Here is an 18108-nt window from a genome sequence, read left to right as displayed (position 1 = left end):
AAAAACCTAAGAATATGCTTCACCACGTTGGTCGATCGCCGGTTCAGATCTCACTCGCCATCGAAGCAATGCGATGATTCTATAGAAAGGGACAGCGGTGCCACAGAGAGGACAGTGACGATCTTGAGCCTGGACGGCTAGTCGAAGCGATCAAGTTCCAGGTTGACAGGGCGACTTCAGCGGAAGACAATTGGTCGCTGGAAGTGAGACGAGAGTGGTAGAAAGGGTGAGTTAGCGGAGGATCTTGAAGATGGCGAATGCATCCCGAGAACGTTGAACCGCAGCACGGTCGTGTCGGGGTCGCTCTACATCAGGGGTGGGGAACGTCCGGCCCGCAAAATCATTTGGGTCTGGCCCTGCCAAGGCAACCGCAGGCGGGACTCGAAATTCAATAAAGCTAGGAGCAAACCTGGAAAAGCAGTTGCGAGTAGCAACATCATCAATACCAGCTAACATCACACGCCTCACCAAAGAGACGCAGTTCCAGCCATCACGTTAGGGGTGAGTTAATTCAATGGTTGACCAAATATAACAGGCACATTTTTAAGTGGATAATTTTGTATGGCCCGCGAATAATGTTATAAATATCCAAATGACCCTTGGCAGAAAAAAGGTTCCCCACCCCACGTGACGCCCGTCTCGTCGTGGCTCTCCAACCCCCGGGTGACTCTGTGGGTACCGCAGCGCCGCCTGTTGGCTCCGCGTGGCTGTGCACCGTGTGAGCGGGGTTACAGTACCGCGATTAACGGCGTAGCTTTCGCACACGACGTCCGACGTTTCGCTGCACGGACCGGAATTTTCGTTCAGTGAGCGAGTCTCTGGGTGTCTGGTACCCGTGTGCTGTCAGAATCTTCGGTGACCGAATGAAGCAGGCCAGCCTGTGGAGCGGAACGTCGGACATAGTGCCGAACAACACGCGGTACGACGAGAAGGCACCTGGGAGAGCTATGCACTCCTAAAAGGCCATGGGGCTGGTGGCTTCTGTAAAATAATCACTTAAATAATGTTTACGTGGAGAGACGCATAGAGTATGCTAAGTTATCCCTGTTGATTGATGATCTTTTTTTCCAAAATATATTTTTTTTGGGTTAGATCGCGTAAACGTATAAATGTGTCGTTAAACCCGCCACCACCCGACACAGCCAACTAGTAAGGGTTGTCACGTAAACAGAATATACCAATGTGTCACTCGTACAGCACACCGGTGTGTTGGAGAGCCAAGCCACAACATTTACAATCTGAGTACGACGTTTCGCCAGTAATTACAACTAGCTTCATCAGGCGACAGACAGATTTGTGGAGAAATCCTCCTGTTTCGTTCCCTAAATAGAGGGATAAATATGATGACAACACTTGCGAGCCCTTCACCTGCGAACGTGCGTGGGGGGGGGGGGGTGGAATTAATAAATGCATATAAATTACAATGGGTATCCGTTGCCGGTCGGGTTATTCATATTATGTGTATTTTTATTACACATGTATATGTTTCACAACGACGCTCGTGATGATTTAGGGCAGGGGTCGGCATCCAAAGTAAGAAGAAGAGCCGTTAAACAAATAATAACGAGTCACGAAGCAGTCCTTAAAGACCCCTTCATTTAATGTTCCCGCCTTCCATACTCCAGGTAACTTATTTCACGTGCGTGTATAAAGATATTTAGGCTCGCTGGTCTCGTCATGAAACTGCAATGAAAAAGCACCAGGGGAGGCAGCTATCACATCTGCCTCACTGAGGGGGACGTGTCTAATACGCCCCCCTCAGTGAGGACACGCCCCCTCAGTGAGGCCACTCCCCCCTCAGTGAAGACACGCCCCCTCAGTGAGGACACCCCCCTCAGCGAGGCCACGCCCCCTCAGCGAGGACACGCCCCTCCGTGAGACCACGCCCCCTCAGTGAGGCCACGCCCTCCTAGGTGAGGCCACGCCCCCCCCGTGAGGCCACGCCCCCCTCAGTGTTGTGAATCTGGCTCTGACACTAGCCAATGCCTCCCCAGCCATTGACCTCACCGCACGTCACTGATGGGTAAGCGTGGATAATAGGAGTTTTCGTGGACCCTACAGTTAAAATATTAATATGTGTTGTTTTTCCAGGTAAGGGCCCACTAAGCTATATAATTATAGCTATATTCCAGTAGCGAATGTGGCCACAAAATATGGCTCCACGAAGTGGCTTATGACGTGCAAATGTATCGCAGCACTCTTAAAGGCATGATATTAAATGCGGAGGGGAAAACCGGAGGATCCGGAGTAAAATTCACTCGGCCACGGGGAGAGAGACACGCAAAACCACAAATATACAGGCGTCAGGGTGTATAAATAACCCCCAGGTGAGGGAAATAACACCTTGCCATGCACAACAAGAGGTGTGGGTAATGGGGCTGCGGTTAACCCGAGTTCTGTCTGTATTTGTTGAGCGAGCCTTGACTCTGCCGATAAGACTCTAACACCCAGGAGGGGCAAAAACCGGCCCAGAGTTTGCACGTCTGAACAAATTCGGTGTGGATAAGAAGTATGGCAAGCCCTTTAGGCCGATAGACAAACGTAGATTGTATTTGCATGTGGAGGCACGGGACGAGAAGTAACGTATTCGAGCGAAACTCCACTCGGTGGTGGCGATGAATCTTTGTCTTCAACGCCTTCCGTCCATGGCAGGGGTCGACACCTGCAGTTCGAGAGCCCCACGCGCCTCTTTGTGGACTGCCTCGTGACGTTATTCGTTGAGGACCCCACCGTCTCGAATTCACACGCATTTCAGCTCTTAAAATGAGTACTTTTTTTTGTTTCGATTTAAAGCTTTCGTGACTGCAGGGATTCATCTTCTCGGTTCTTTCGGTAAAGTCACGTAGAAGGGAAATAATAAAATAATAAAAATAAAACATAATAAAATAATTCTCACGACGACATTCTTCACATGAGGACGGCTGCTTGCGTTGTGGCCGAAACGTCGTGAGAATTATTTAATTATGTTTTATTTTTTTTATTGTATTATTTCCCTTCTACGTGACTTTACCTTTTTTGGTTCCGAATTCGAAGAAAAATGCCTTTTTTGTTACATTGGTAGCTGACCTCTGGTCCAGGGGGGGCTTAGAGCAAGGGCCGTCCATAGCCCGGTGTTGAGGCGTGCGGGGCCTGGGGCAAATCACTCAGCGTGGGCCCCCCTCCCCCCCCCGATGCTTTCGAGCTAAATCTGACATCGAAGCGTGGGGGGGGGGGGCGAGGCAAAGTTCGCCCCCCCCCCGGGGCTGTTGCCCCCTCGTGGCGGCTCTGCTTTGAGAGGTTGGGTTGATGAGTCGTGCCCATCGTGCGCGTTCATCACTCACCTGCATGGCAGGCGGGACAGGAAATAGTTTGTTCATTTACTGGCATGGCATGTACCGTGTCAACCCGTACGGTTTACCCGTGTTCTTGTGCAGGGATATTGAGTTTTCAGGTCCATACGGCGTACAGCCGTTTCGATACGGGCAAAATTACGTGTTTGGTCTGTTTGTTTGTGTTTCTCCCTTGTGATGGGACTTTGTAGGATGAACTTTGAGATGTAGAAGGGCACGGGGTGACGAATACGGTTTCAATTGGTTTGTAATAAGCAAGGGGGCACTGATAAGGGGTTGACAGGTATGACATGGCCACACATGCCGAGGTACGCCTGTCATCATCATGCATGTTCAATCCACTGCTGGATGAAGTGCTCCGCAAGCTTTTGTCATCTCTCGCAGTCGTGTGATGCGATAAGAATAAGCGGTACAGTAGTTCCTCGACATTCACGAACTTGCTACCGGCGATTTTGGCTCTCTGTGAATCGTATATGGAACTCTACACGACTACTACTGCATCCAGAGAGAAAGAAAGTGATGAGATGCGACAAAGTGAAGCGATAAAGAGATGAGAGAGATAGAACTTCTCGAAGCTTTAGAAGCAATTTCTTTCCGTGTTATGATACATTTTTACACCTTTTTTACGTATTTGTAGAAGGTGATTAATCGACAATGGTGGTTTTCGAAGGCCAATAGAATCATCCGCAAAAATGTTCTTTTCAAGGGCATCTGCGGAACGTTTCCCTCGCAAATAACGAGGGAACACTGCGCTCATCGCTTTCGCGCACATTGCTTTGCGATGCTGCTGTATCGGTAGTGGCGTTACGAGCACAAAGAACACAATAACTCAACACATTCGCCACAAAATTAGAAAAAAAATATTTCTACTGGGCGACGTTTTGGGCAATGTCCCTTCTTCAGAGCACGTGACACCTGCACGTGACCTGGTGTCATCGCGGGCGTCCTCTGGATGGCGTCTCCTCTCTTGTGCAGGACGATCTCGAGTAGAAAGAAGCCTTGGGATGTCAGTGGCGAAATAAATAAATAAATACGCTTGTCAATCAAATAAATAAATGCCACGCTTTGCTTTGTAGAGAGGCTTGAGAGGATAATGGGAATGAACTCCACGCCTTCTCTGCAATGTTATTGGTCAAGCAAACCACAACGCACACTCGCACCGATATACTCACGTACGTGTGTGCCTTTGTTGAACTTCTTTCGCACCGTACGCAGCCAAATGTGCTCCACTCGCACCTGGACTCACGGGCCTACACTCGCACCGATACGATCACGTGGCGACGCTCACACACCTCTACGCTCACAAACATATAAACTCGGAGCGGTCGTAAAAACAACGCTCACGAGAGAGGACTTCCGTGCCCTGCCCCGAGTGACTTCAGGGTGACGATTTGCGCTTCTCCGCGGCCATTTAGCAAAATGGCATAGTGAGCGCATGGCAATTTAGCAATCTTGATGAGCGTGCGTTGCCTGGGAGAGGGTGATCGGAGCGCGTGGGTTGCAGGGTGCGCGGGTGAAACGTCGCAAGGGGTGATGTTATGGGATGGAGGGGGGGGGAGGGGCTGCTAATGTTGTAGGCGGCCTAGTAACGTGCACTCGGCGTGATGACACTGGCCCACCTTGAGTCCTGCCTCTCAGGCGATTGTGTCAGCCTCGCTCGAGTGTCCCCTGTGGGCGCGATGAATGAGCGCTGCTCGACACAGCGGTCGCGAACGCGGGACGATGACGCAAACTGCGGCGCACTCAACAGCAACATTAAGTGTCAAACAAACTCATTATGTGCGTGCGTGTGTGTGTTTTGGGGAAGCGGTGGTGGAGCAGTTAGCACTGCGCTGTGAACCCGGAGGGGACCCGAGTTCGCTCATTTCCAAGCTGTGGCGAACGTCAGTGGCGAGCGATGTCTGAACCGGCTCCGGATTGCCCTTACGCCATTGGAACCTCCTTTGCCAGTAGCAAAATATTAGAATTTATTTTTTACCATTTTATCTGGCAACAAAACTGACACCTTTTTTGACAAGGAGTCATGTTTGCATTGACCACAATACCTGCGGTCGGAATGCAAAAAAACCCACAACTCTGATAATGCATGCACTGTCCTTGAAATTGATTGGTCCACACCCGAGACAGCTTTTCTTAGAGCCTAATCTCACATGGTGTTGGCCCTTATGCATTTACAAATCAGAGTTCACCAGAGAAAGTGAAGTATGGTCAAACACAACCCTGTGCCTGGTCTAGTGTTAAGGGGCCTTCATCTGGTCGTGGATTGACAGAGGGCATTACGTAATCATTGCTAAGATTTACTAAACATCACACTCCATGCTATTGTTGTTACCTTGCGAGTAACAGAGCGCATTGTTTTAGCCTCTGTGTCAATCCGCCGCTGGCTGAAGGCCTCTCCCAAATCATGCCGCTCATGGGGGTTGATTGACCACACTTCACCGGTCCAGATGAACACGTGAAAAACAAATACAGAAAATATAGATAACAATCATATTTTTGTGATAAAAACAAGTCAATGCATTGCTGTGTTTCAGTCTAAACCCGTCTACTGTGTGGATGCAAATGCAACAACTCCAGTGGAGTCTGCAGCTTTTCTGTGTTATGCCCATGCACATTGAGTGTCGGACTCTGCGCCTAACATTGACGTATTTTATTTAGCCTGAAGAGAGCCAGATTGTCTCCTCTTCTCAAGTACAATTTACATTTAGCAAATCATGACATTGCGTATGCGTCCTCGTTTGTATATTCCATACTCTGTTAGCCTTTAGCTGTTTTAAATTCGTTTCTTTTAACACTGAGCCAGCCACATACGTTGTTCTAAATTTATGCGATGTCGAATGTGCGGCCAGGGAATGTATTGCGCATTACAATGATAATGTTATGCTCAGAATATATCAAAGCGCGGAGTGGTGGCGCAGTGATTAGCGCACCGTACCATAAACTTTGTTGCGACACTCGTTTTTCCCGAGTTTGATTCCTAGCCACAGCCAACATCAGTTGGTGTGTGATGCACCTGAGCCAGTGCCACCGGCTCCCCCTACTCCCCTAACTTCACCGATCTCCACTGACCAGCGTGGTGTGTACGGTCAAAACATCCCACCCTGCCGCAAGCGACGGATTGACCGGCGGCTCTCACATCGTATTATCACAATCCTCCAAAACTCGTAGGGATAATGTATCTAGGATGCGTGATGCACAACAACATAACAGGACGTGCAAACGTGATGTCAAGGGGGGGGGGGGGGGGTGTGCCGCTCTTGAGTGGGAGCAGAGTGAACAAGCGGCGATTTCGGCGCAGGGCAAGAGCAATCGGCGTGCCCCCAGGGACCAAAAAAAAAAAACCCCGCACTCTTTGCGCGATAGCGGACTCGGCGCGACGAATATTTATGAGGTCATCAGAATACTTGAAAATGTAAATTTAAATAAAAAATAACAGCTCATTTGTCGGTGGCACGCTGGGCAATTGTCCACGCTGGCGGGCCTTGAGCGCTCAGCGGCATGGAAATGCCAGGAGCCAGCGGGGGTCTGTGGAGGGGTAGAGAGCATAGGAGCCCCCCCCGCTGCCTCCTCCGGCTTGGTTGATCATTACGCATGGCGGGATCGCTTATAAACACACACACACACACGCGCGCGCGCACGTGCACTGATACACACACACAAACACACGCATGGCCACGCACAGATACTCGCGGAGTAGCAAACACACGCTCATTTCTTGGTTCTTTCGGTAAAGTCACGTAGAAGGGAAGTAATAAAATAATAAAAATAAAACATAATAAAATAATTCTCACGACGTTTCGGCCACAACGCAAGCAGCCGTCTTCGTTCTGGCCGAAACGTCGTGAGAATTATTTTATTATGTTTTATTTTTATTATTTTATTACTTCTCTTCTACGTGACTTTACCGAAAGAACCAAGAAGATAAATCCCTGCAGTCACGAAAGTTTTACATCGAAATTTAAACACACGCTCGTTGCTGTTGAGGAAAGTTAGGTTCGACTTGTGTAGTACACGTAGCAAGAAGGCATGATGGGCGAGATTAATGACGGAGTGGCAGCCACTGTCAGGAAGATGACCGAGAGGAAACCCACCGTTGGAGTTCGAGTCATGGATCGTGGCATCACAGGGCCGTGGGGGAGGCCTTCATTCAACATTTGCTAGATCATGGTTGATGACGGTTCATGTAAAGTGTTTTGGGTTTTTTTGGGGGATAATCCATTACACTTCTGATTGTATCGCTGGGCACTGGAGTTCACAACCAATGTGTGGACAAAGACACCCTTAAGTAACCGCCCCGTTCAGCTTTCACATTGAAAGTCCTGTGAGATATTAACAGAATTGGCCGCTGTGGGGAAAATTCATGACTGAAATGTCTCCCATATAGTCACATGGGGCTGTTAGAACAGGTGCTGTTTGCGAGCACCTATTAAGACCAGCATGGCACACGGCAGGTGTCGTGTCCAGCCACGTTAGTCTCCACAGTGCTGTGCACTGCACCAGATACTAACTCAAGGCTGAGTTGACATAGGATCTCCCATTTAAGCACAATGACACACATGCTTTAGAAAAGCTTCATTGCCAGCGACTGCTCGAAGAATGAATTAATGATCGCTTTTAGTTATTTTACAAATACATCCCAAATCACGATTTATATTTAGCTCTATTAATTCAGGGGTTCATCTTACACTTGATAAGACAATATTTCTTCGTTCTGTCAATCGGTGAATCGTTTAATTAAAGCAGGAGAGTGTCCACTGTAACTGCCTGGGTTACAAATCATCAGTAGCCTTGATCAATCCACTGCTGGATGAATACTTTCCCAAGCTGTCGCCACCACCCGCGGTCTTCCGATGCTTCTGCCTAAGCAGCTTCACGTGAGCCCATCTCATTGCTGCGTCTCCGCAGAGCTCAAGAACAAATACGATCATTAAAGTTTAACACGTAGGCTTTCGCGACCAATATTGTTCATAATCAACGATTTTTGGGTTTAGATCGCGTTATTTATAAATGTGTCGTAACCCTCCACCACCCGACACGGCCAATCAGTAAAAAAAAAAAGTGTCACGTTGACAAAAGACAAATAGTTCACTGCTTTAGCCCACCGGTGTGTTGAAGCGTGAAACCACAACATTTACAATTTGAGTACGACGTTTCGCTGGTAATTGCATCCAGCATCATCGGGCAATTCGCCAGAATGGTGAGGCTCTGCTGTGTCTCTCGTTCTTATATAGAGCAGCAGCAGGGTGACGTCATCATTAACTCATTAACTCATCAGGTGCAAAGATTTGAGGGGGGGGGTTATTGTAATTATATACTTGATTAGTAATAAGGCTATTGTTACGATGCGAGTTGTAGATTAGTAATCATTTGGAATGTGTTCTATTGTGATTATGCTACATTAATAATCAGTTAGTGCTTGTTTCCCTTATAAGGAATTGTAATGCATCTTATTTAATAATACGCTTCCAGGCCGCACTAAGCCTGTAGCTGTCTGAGCGATTAAAGTTATTTCTGTTTCTCTCAATCTCAATGGATTCTCTAATTAGTCTTTGCCAGTAGTAACTAGTTTTACACAACACTTCAACGTTGTCAAAATCAATTGAGTGTCCCTGTTGACAAGCATGTTCTGCCACTGCCGACAGTTGTGTTTGCGATAGTTTAATATTTCTCTGGTGTTCTTTTAGTCTTACACTAACGTTACGCCCTGTCTGTCCAATATAGCATCTGCCACATACACAATTAATCCGATATACACCTTCTGTTGATAATTTAGGTAATTCATCTTTAGTGCACGTTACTAGTTGTTGAATTTTGTGTACTGTACCAAATCTTACTGTAATGTTTTGCTTTTGCAAAACACGGGCTAATTTGTCAGTTACTCCTGAGATAAATGGTATTTTTATTGTTTTAATAATCTGATCGCTTTCAGCAGTGTTGCTTTGCGATCGTGATTTGGCATTTAGTGCTCTGTTAATTTGAGCATTATTGTAGCCATTCTGTCTTAGTGCTTCTTTAACATGTTTAATCTCTCTCACTAGACTTTCATCATCTGACACTGTTTTAGCCCGATGTATGAGCGTCTTGATTAGAGAGGATTTCTGAGCTGGGTGATGATGCGATTTCGCATTCAGATAGGCATCAGTGTGCGTTTGCTTTCTGTAAACGCTGTGTGTTATTTTACCATTTAGGCCATGCCCAAGTAAAATATCCAGGAACGGGAGTGTGTTATTCACCTCCATTTCCATGGTGAACTGAATGGCCGGGTTTTGTGCATTGAGATGATTTAGAAAATCGTTAAGTGTATCTTTACCATGTGGCCAGACAACCAAAGTGTCATCCACATATCTAAACCAAAAGGATGGTTTTAATGTGCTCGAGGCAAGTGCTCTGGTTTCAAAGTTTTCCATGTACAAATTTGCTATAGCAGGAGATAAAGGAGAGCCCATTGCTGCTCCCTCCTTTTGTTTAAAGAATTCACCTCTCCATAAGAAGTAAGTGTTATTTAAACAATGGTCAGCGAGTTTCGGAATATCTTTTGGTAAATCTGTATTCTTTACCAGTGTATCAAGTAATTTAAGCGACTCGCTCACTGGAACCTTAGTGAATAGCGAAATCACATCAAAACTCACCATAATATCATTAGGGTTAAGTTTAATATCTTTGATCATATTCACAAGATGTTCTGAATTTCTTATGAATGATGATGTCCTACCGATGTAGGGCTGTATTTGTTTAGTTACATATTTTGCTAATTTATATGTGGCAGAGCCAATTGTACTGACTATGGGTCGTAAAGGGATGCCGATTTTATGGATCTTTGGTAGCCCATACAGTCTAGGTGGTTTTGAAGCCCTTGGCTTAATTAGGAATTGCTCATTTTTTGGGATTAATGAATTTGCAATGATTGCAGTAGTCTTACGTTCCAGAGTATTAGTTGGATCTCGTTTAATTTTAATGTAGGTACTTTCCTCTAATAAATCTTTAATTTTATTATCATAATCGGCTCGTGACATCACTACAGTAGTGCGGCCCTTATCAGCTGCTAGGATTTGAATATCTTTATTTAGACGAAGCTCTCTTAAGGCTTTTGCCTCGTTCGAGCTAATATTTACTTTCGGTATTTTACTATTCTCAATTATTTTGGCAACCTCGTGTCTAGTCATCTCTGCCTCATTATGTGGAAGAAGTCTTACTGCTGATTCTACCTCAGCAATTATCTCATCCACTGGAATTGTGCGTGGGGTAACGGCAAAGTTAAGGCCTTTAGAAAGGACAGAAATCATGTCAGTGGTTAAATTAGTGTTAGTCAAGTTCATTACGGTTTTGTTTTTAAATTGTTCGTTTTTAATAGGGATTTGTTTATTGTAAAGTCTAGAAAATTTGTTAATTTGGTTAGCATTTGTTAGATTAAACACATTATCAGCCGATTGTTGTGTTATAGTATCGATTATATTCCAATCATGCATGGACACACTATTGCTTATATTTAAATGTAAATGCTTTAGCGATTCAGAAATGCTGGATAATTCACTCCTGTTGTGTTGTATTCTCTCTATTAATAATAATTCGCTAGCTTTGTGTAGTATTTAACAAAATACTACACAAAGCTAGCGAATTATTATTAATAGAGAGAATACAACACAACAGGAGTGAATTATCCAGCATTTCTGAATCGCTAAAGCATTTACATTTAAATATAAGCAATAGTGTGTCCATGCATGATTGGAATATAATCGATACTATAACACAACAATCGGCTGATAATGTGTTTAATCTAACAAATGCTAACCAAATTAACAAATTTTCTAGACTTTACAATAAACAAATCCCTATTAAAAACGAACAATTTAAAAACAAAACCGTAATGAACTTGACTAACACTAATTTAACCACTGACATGATTTCTGTCCTTTCTAAAGGCCTTAACTTTGCCGTTACCCCACGCACAATTCCAGTGGATGAGATAATTGCTGAGGTAGAATCAGCAGTAAGACTTCTTCCACATAATGAGGCAGAGATGACTAGACACGAGGTTGCCAAAATAATTGAGAATAGTAAAATACCGAAAGTAAATATTAGCTCGAACGAGGCAAAAGCCTTAAGAGAGCTTCGTCTAAATAAAGATATTCAAATCCTAGCAGCTGATAAGGGCCGCACTACTGTAGTGATGTCACGAGCCGATTATGATAATAAAATTAAAGATTTATTAGAGGAAAGTACCTACATTAAAATTAAACGAGATCCAACTAATACTCTGGAACGTAAGACTACTGCAATCATTGCAAATTCATTAATCCCAAAAAATGAGCAATTCCTAATTAAGCCAAGGGCTTCAAAACCACCTAGACTGTATGGGCTACCAAAGATCCATAAAATCGGCATCCCTTTACGACCCATAGTCAGTACAATTGGCTCTGCCACATATAAATTAGCAAAATATGTAACTAAACAAATACAGCCCTACATCGGTAGGACATCATCATTCATAAGAAATTCAGAACATCTTGTGAATATGATCAAAGATATTAAACTTAACCCTAATGATATTATGGTGAGTTTTGATGTGATTTCGCTATTCACTAAGGTTCCAGTGAGCGAGTCGCTTAAATTACTTGATACACTGGTAAAGAATACAGATTTACCAAAAGATATTCCGAAACTCGCTGACCATTGTTTAAATAACACTTACTTCTTATGGAGAGGTGAATTCTTTAAACAAAAGGAGGGAGCAGCAATGGGCTCTCCTTTATCTCCTGCTATAGCAAATTTGTACATGGAAAACTTTGAAACCAGAGCACTTGCCTCGAGCACATTAAAACCATCCTTTTGGTTTAGATATGTGGATGACACTTTGGTTGTCTGGCCACATGGTAAAGATACACTTAACGATTTTCTAAATCATCTCAATGCACAAAACCCGGCCATTCAGTTCACCATGGAAATGGAGGTGAATAACACACTCCCGTTCCTGGATATTTTACTTGGGCATGGCCTAAATGGTAAAATAACACACAGCGTTTACAGAAAGCAAACGCACACTGATGCCTATCTGAATGCGAAATCGCATCATCACCCAGCTCAGAAATCCTCTCTAATCAAGACGCTCATACATCGGGCTAAAACAGTGTCAGATGATGAAAGTCTAGTGAGAGAGATTAAACATGTTAAAGAAGCACTAAGACAGAATGGCTACAATAATGCTCAAATTAACAGAGCACTAAATGCCAAATCACGATCGCAAAGCAACACTGCTGAAAGCGATCAGATTATTAAAACAATAAAAATACCATTTATCTCAGGAGTAACTGACAAATTAGCCCGTGTTTTGCAAAAGCAAAACATTACAGTAAGATTTGGTACAGTACACAAAATTCAACAACTAGTAACGTGCACTAAAGATGAATTACCTAAATTATCAACAGAAGGTGTATATCGGATTAATTGTGTATGTGGCAGATGCTATATTGGACAGACAGGGCGTAACGTTAGTGTAAGACTAAAAGAACACCAGAGAAATATTAAACTATCGCAAACACAACTGTCGGCAGTGGCAGAACATGCTTGTCAACAGGGACACTCAATTGATTTTGACAACGTTGAAGTGTTGTGTAAAACTAGTTACTACTGGCAAAGACTAATTAGAGAATCCATTGAGATTGAGAGAAACAGAAATAACTTTAATCGCTCAGACAGCTACAGGCTTAGTGCGGCCTGGAAGCGTATTATTAAATAAGATGCATTACAATTCCTTATAAGGGAAACAAGCACTAACTGATTATTAATGTAGCATAATCACAATAGAACACATTCCAAATGATTACTAATCTACAACTCGCATCGTAACAATAGCCTTATTACTAATCAAGTATATAATTACAATAACCCCCCCCCTCAAATCTTTGCACCTGATGAGTTAATGAGTTAATGATGACGTCACCCTGCTGCTGCTCTATATAAGAACGAGAGACACAGCAGAGCCTCACCATTCTGGCGAATTGCCCGATGATGCTGGATGCAATTACCAGCGAAACGTCGTACTCAAATTGTAAATGTTGTGGTTTCACGCTTCAACACACCGGTGGGCTAAAGCAGTGAACTATTTGTCTTTTGTCAACGTGACACTTTTTTTTTTACTGATTGGCCGTGTCGGGTGGTGGAGGGTTACGACACATTTATAAATAACGCGATCTAAACCCAAAAATCGTTGATTATGAACGATCATTAAATTCAGCAAACATTGCACAACTGAAAAGTGCAAAAGATGTATCGGAAACAAACGCTTGATATGATGAGCGGCTCAGAGGAAATAGCAGAAGACTAAAATTAACACGGACAAAATAAATAACTTACACTGATACTCTAAGCAAAGCGCGGGGGTTTATAACGGGACAACAGAACGTCGGTGCAGCGTATTGTATGGTGCAGGCGGGACACGTGAGATGACACCAAACTCGATGCATCCGTCAATAACACTTGTCCATGTGCACCACTGTGACACGAGGATGCACATCACTGAGGTTCAGCCGTTGCGCACTCCGCCGTGGCAAGGGTGTGGCATGTGGTGGAAGTCACGGAGAATGGAGACTTGCGAACAGCGGAGGCTATAGCCCGTGCCTGTGAGATGATGTGTCTGGCGGTGTTTGTGTCAATATACCCACGATGACATGTGGATGTGTCGACACATGCAGTACGTACCGTGACAACTCCAAAAATGCCACATCACACCAGCAGCGCACATGCGTGTGCGCCACCGTGGGCTGAGCGATTTAGCTGGCAAGCCGAGTTCTATTCCCACTGATTGCCAACACCAGTGATGAATTATCTGAACCGGTCCTGGGCCTCCCCTAGGTCGACTCAGCCTCAAAATTAGTACCTAGTGCAGTGTGTAAACATCGCCACGACGGAGACAAAGGCGGCCGGAGCGTGGTTCTGGCCACCCACTCCTTCGTGTGCTGTGCTGGCCTTCATAGGTGCTCGCTGACAGCACTTGCCCCAACAGTCTGTTAAGGCTATACGGGGGATCTTTGTCTTTGTGTTGGAGCCGAGCGCACTGCGCTACGAACCCGGCGACCCCAGTTCAATTCCCGCTCACGGCCAACAGCAGTGACGATTATCTGACCCGGTCCTGGGCCTCCCCTAGGTCGACTCAGCCTCAAAATGAGTACCTAGTGAGGGAGACAAAGACGGCCGGGCGTGGTGTGGCCACCCACCCCCTCGTGCGCCTACATGGGAGGGGGGGGATCTTTGTCTTTGCGTTTAAATAACTGCATACTGCACTCCTGATGGAACTTCATGCGTACGGCACAACTACAAAACACGGCTCTGATTTCCGAGTATCGCGACGCGGCTCGCGATGGTAATTGTGTGTTGCAGCAATTACCGCCCGAGTGCTTCTTTGCATTGGGATTTGTCGCAAATGTATTTACATTGATTTTGTGATTGTACATTTGAAACGACACGGTGTTGGTTTATGGGGTGGAGCGGTGGCACCAGTGGCTACTCGCACTTTGTGCTTTATTAACCCGGCGAGCTTGACTTTGATTCCTGGCCACGGCTAACACCCAGTGGTGAGTGATACCCAAACCGGCCATGAGCCCCCGCGCCCCTCCCTCCTTTACCTACCCACATGGACATCGTGCCAAACAATAGTCGGTACAATCCCAAAGGATACAGGACAACGGTACGTAAAGTTCAATCGTGCATTTTGCGTGTGTCTGCCATGACTCCCTCTCCAAGCGCAGCCCGATCAGAATTAGCCACCGACAGTTGCCCAGGTGTCTACAATTCACCGAGTCTGCCTATGGTCTCTTACAAATTCTAGATTTGAAGCTTTCGTGACTGCAAGGAATCATATTCTTAGTTTTTTTCGGTAAAGTCACGTAGGTAAAAAAAATTAAATTAATAAAAGGTAAATAAAAATCAAATAAAATATTTTTTATTTTACTTTTATTAATTTTAATCTCTTACAAATGTTTGTCAAATCAAGTGCAAGTTTGAATATATCGTACGTGCATAAAAAAATGTGGCAATTCCGACATATCAAACGCGCTACGTTCTCCCTCGGTGATGAGTTATCGCTATTGGTATTACTTGCTTTTTTGGCTACGCGAGTGATTTTGATGCCCACATTTTTTTCCCCCTTAGAAATTATTTGATTTTCAAATGACGGCGATGATTGCGGTCGCAATGATTGCTCCGCTGTTCTCCACCGCTGCCGCCGTTTGCACACAAATAATGTGTGCGTGCGCGTGCCCGCGTGCGCGTGAGTGCTGCCTCGTGCCCTTATCCCTCAGCACGGGTAATCACATGCAGAGCTGCAGCAAGAACGAAGCTCTAGAATAATCCCAACTGCCGATTTCTCCAGCAAAAAGTACTCAAGAACAGGTATTGGGGGCTTCCCTGAGGAGTCTTGCTCGTGCCACTTGGGGCCGTCCATAAATGACGTCACGCACCTAGGGGGTGGGGGGGGGTCAGACATTTGTGACGATGTGTGACGAGGGGGGGGGGGTGAGAAATGTGACGTCACATCAAAATGCGCAATTTTCAATAAATATAGACAAACGTTCTACTTAATTAAATGGACTTTTAAATAAATGTTTTCTCCTACAACATCAGAGTGCAGCGCCACATTAAATACGCACCTACAGTGACAATAGTTTAAAGCGATTTGAAGCATATTCTTGGTTCTTTCGGTAAAGTCACGTAGGTAAGGAAAAAAAAGTATAACTTATTTTATTTTATTTATTTTTTATCTTTTACTTGTATCTTTGATTTTTATTTATTATTTTTTTCACCTACGTGACTTTACCGAAAGAACCAAGAGTATGGATCCTTGCAGTCACGAAAACTTCAAAACTAGAATGAAGCCTGCACCATTGTTTTAACTGCCACCTCAGCAGCAACCTAAACATAAGAAACAGAAAGAAAGAACGCAGCACTCTAGCAAAACAAAGCTATCACGGTAATATTGTCTTCTTAATTATGTTTCTGTTTACAGGGGGATAAGTACGATGCCAAAAATTCGAAAATCATGGGGACATTTATTTGCATAAGTTTAACCGCTTTTCCAGTAAGTTAGTTAATCATCTTAATTCCTTACGGGATATGAGCCCCGCCATGAGTTCCCTCCAGAGGTGGGACAAAGTCATTGTTATGCAAGTCCAAGTCGAGTCGCAAGTCATCAAATTCATGACTCGAGTCTGACTCGAGTCCAAGTCACATGACTCGAGTCCACATCTCATAGGTGGGACAAAGTCATTGTTATGCAAGTCCAAGTCGAGTCGCAAGTCATCAAATTCATGACTCGAGTCTGACTCGAGTCCAAGTCACATGACTCGAGTCCACATCTCATAGGTGGGACAAAGTCATTGTTATGCAAGTCCAAGTCGAGTCGCAAGTCATCAAATTCATGACTCGAGTCTGACTCGAGTCCAAGTCACATGACTCGAGTCCACATCTCATAGGTGGGACAAAGTCATTGTTATGCAAGTCCAAGTCGAGTCGCAAGTCATCAAATTCATGACTCGAGTCTGACTCGAGTCCAAGTCACATGACTCGAGTCCACATCTCATAGGTGGGACAAAGTCATTGTTATGCAAGTCCAAGTCGAGTCGCAAGTCATCAAATTCATGACTCGAGTCTGACTCGAGTCCAAGTCACATGACTCGAGTCCACATCTCATAGGTGGGACAAAGTCATTGTTATGCAAGTCCAAGTCGAGTCGCAAGTCATCAAATTCATGACTCGAGTCTGACTCGAGTCCAAGTCACATGACTCGAGTCCACATCTCATAGGTGGGACAAAGTCATTGTTATGCAAGTCCAAGTCGAGTCGCAAGTCATCAAATTCATGACTCGAGTCTGACTCGAGTCCAAGTCACATGACTCGAGTCCACACCTCTGGTTCCCTCCACTGCTTGCTGCCCTTGGCTACGTGTCGAGCTTCGCCCCAATGGAGGTCGATCGCTGGAAATGTTGGAGCCATCTTATTGGCAGTGATATTATTCCCATTTTGGTCCTTGACAGGGGCTAATTGGTGGGTGTGTTTGCCGCGTAGACGTTTAGTGATCTTGTGCACGGTATCGCTCAGCTTCGTTTGCCAAATCTTCAACAAAAGCCCTATTGTCTCACTCTTTGGTTCTTTCGGTAAAGTGACGTATAAAGAGAAAATAATAAATTAAATACTAGCATACGACGTTTCCATTGCAACACAAGCAATCATCATCAGGTATAAATGAAATAGAAACACAAATCTAGTACACTTAGAAATGTAATGTAATACAACAGAGTCGGATAACATAACAGTCAACACCCTACCTGGTTGATTACGTTCTTCCTGAGAATGCTAAATTTGAGAGAGAGAGATAAAACACAGAACCAGAGACATATTGACAGACATATACGCAGACAGATATCACAGAGATACATAGAGAGAGAACAAACATAGCCACACATCCTGTAGGGACCTTGTCTCGCCTGGCGCTCCTTTTTATCTCCGTGTTTTTGCTCTTGTAGGCCAACGTGACCTGCTCCTGGAGCCTCTGTGACTTCTTCTTGGTTCTTTCGGTAAAGTCACGTACAATGTAAATAATAAAATAATCAAAATAAAACATAATAAAATAATAAAATAATATAATAAAATAATATAATAATGTGACTTGGTGTTCAGTAGCTTCGCTTTCAGTGGTTTCCATTCCTCTTTTCGTTTGCCATGTCTCTGATGTCACCCATTCTTTGTCCCCTTTCTGTTTGAAACCGAGGGTCTTTTTTTCTGTTCCAAG

This window comes from Lampetra fluviatilis, chromosome 7 (genome assembly GCF_964198595.1).
Source record: "Lampetra fluviatilis chromosome 7, kcLamFluv1.1, whole genome shotgun sequence".
Lineage (NCBI taxonomy): Eukaryota > Metazoa > Chordata > Hyperoartia > Petromyzontiformes > Petromyzontidae > Lampetra > Lampetra fluviatilis.
Note: the sequence above shows the minus strand (reverse complement) of the source record.